Source organism: Coenobita brevimanus, chromosome 94, assembly GCF_032717465.1.
Source record: "Coenobita brevimanus isolate Jiangsu-jjx chromosome 94, ASM3271746v2, whole genome shotgun sequence".
In the NCBI taxonomy this organism is placed as follows: domain Eukaryota; kingdom Metazoa; phylum Arthropoda; class Malacostraca; order Decapoda; family Coenobitidae; genus Coenobita; species Coenobita brevimanus.
Genome location: NC_137047.1, coordinates 43,276,269 through 43,278,459, shown reverse-complemented (window position 1 = coordinate 43,278,459; position 2,191 = coordinate 43,276,269). Strand labels below are relative to the sequence as shown.

At 40.6% G+C, this 2,191-nt stretch overlaps 1 pseudogene; it reads left to right on the top strand.

Moving 5' to 3' along the window:
- Positions 1 to 1,073: 1,073 nt before the first annotated feature.
- On the top strand, positions 1,074 to 1,929 carry LOC145412904 (E3 SUMO-protein ligase ZBED1-like; annotated as a pseudogene).
- The last annotated feature ends 262 nt before the right edge of the window (positions 1,930 to 2,191 follow it).

The following is a 2,191-nucleotide window of genomic DNA, read 5'->3' as shown; positions in this document are numbered from 1 at the left end:
GGGGAGTTATGCTATTCTAAACTTAAAAGCAACAATATTAATGTGAAAGGAAATCCACGCAAAAAACAAAAACAGTATATTTGGGGAGAAATAAACAACATTTGAGCCCTTATTGGGACGAAGCATTGTTTACTTCTCCCCAAATACATACTGTTTTCATTTTTTACGTGGATTTTCTTTCAATTCTGCTTCATTCACGGCATTGTGAAAGTTCCTCAACATTATTAATGCCTTAGTAGGTCATAAAAATACTACAGTAAAAGCAACATTTTCATTACAGTCAGCAGGTCACAAACAATAAAAACACACAGCCTCACTTCATCTATGGATCACTCGTCGTCTGCTGCTGTCCCTCCTCACCCCACTCCTCCACCTACCGCCGCTCCCCACATTAAATTTGTTGTCCCTACTCGCTCTGCTCTCCTTCCTCTTCCTCTTCCTCTGACTCCCGTGCTACTGGTGTTGAAGATAACTCCCTTAAGTTTTCTGTCTTCTTCATAAAGAACTGCTCTATCTTGGTCTGAGTGGTTTTCTTCTTTCTGTTCTGCAGCATCAAGTTGTAAAAATTTAGATCTGCCATCACTTTCCTGGCCGAATTTTGTCCGAAAATGAGCCAAATTGCTCAAAATGGGGCCAAACTTCATTTTCGAATATTAATAGTTCGAATAAAACCAGTTTAAGCAACAGACAAATAAAAAATTGTATTTATGCATAAACTGCCACACACAGTCTATCAGTTCGGGACTGTCCAAGGCGCACGGCTAATATGAAACTATCACATACAGTACGTGTAAAGTCCCATTAAACTGAGAAACCCTTGTTAGTTAAACATATCTCCTTAAATATTTGCTCGTGTTAAAACAAAAACGCGTTTTTTAAACTCGCGTTAGTTGAGAGGTTAGGGTACTGTATACTGTAACACTCTTCCTTTTGGAGGGAGCTGGGATGAGCACAGTTGTCAGAAGAGGCCATGCAGGAGTGCACTATTCATTATTTTTAACTTTTAGTGTTCTTGTTTTAAATAAAGTGGTTGTAAACATGCACATAGGGCTTTTCTTTAGTTATATAAGGAAATGGGGGGTCCAGCTCCAGTAACTGACTTTGGGGTATCTTGTACTAAGAAAAAATGGAGCAACAGTGATGCCTGCCAAAAGGAAATGAATAAGTTACTGGTTTGCTTCATTGCCGGCTCTCTCCAACCTCTTTCAAGAGTTGAGGATCCTAACTTTCAAGCCCTTCTAAACAAGGCCCAGCCCTGCTACAGTATCCCAAGCCGCAAGGAGCTCAGCAGCAAGCTTCTTCCCTCTCAAACTCAAAAAATACAAGAACATCTCAATGATATAGATAGAGACAGAGAGATCTTAATGACAAATTTCATTCTGTTGGGTATCTTTGTGTTACAGTTGATCTTTGGACAAACAGACAGATGCATTCGTACACTGGGATCACATGTCATTTCATTGAAATCTTCCAGCTCCAGTCAACAATGTTAGCTTGCAGGAGATTCAAAGGGTCCCACACTGCAGAAAAGATTCATGCCACATTCACTGAAATCATCACTAGCTTTAACCTAGAAAAGAAGATTCTGACAATTGTACCGACAGTGCCAGCAATATGCTTAAAGCATTTGTGACACTTCCCGGTATGGACGATGCAGACACTAATCAAGACAGTGAAAGTGAAGAGGAAGATGATGCCTTTGACATTCCTGATAACAATGAGAAGTTCCTGGAGCTCTTGCCTGAGCATGTCAGATGTTTTGTTCATAATTTACAAAATACTGTGAAAGATGGGCTCGAGGAAGCAGGACATGTATCAGGAGTCACTAGAAAAGCCTCACGTTTAGTATCACACATTTGTCATTCTGCACTGGCATCTGACATTCTTGAAGATGAATGCACACCTCAGGCCAAAAATGCAACCCGATGAAACAGCAGTAACATGATGCTTCGCTCCCTTCTGAAGATTGATCCAGTCAAGCTTGATCAGTTAGATTGTCCAGTAAAGCTAACCAAATATGAACTTAATCTCATCAAGGAAATAACAGACATCTTAACACAATTTGGAGTAGCAACTCTACAGTGCTCGTCAGAAGTATTCAGCGATGTCCGCCGGGCGCGCAATACTTATGGCCCAAAAAGAATCACCCCATTTTTGGGGGTAAGAATTGAGCCACAAGTTTGAGCTCCGA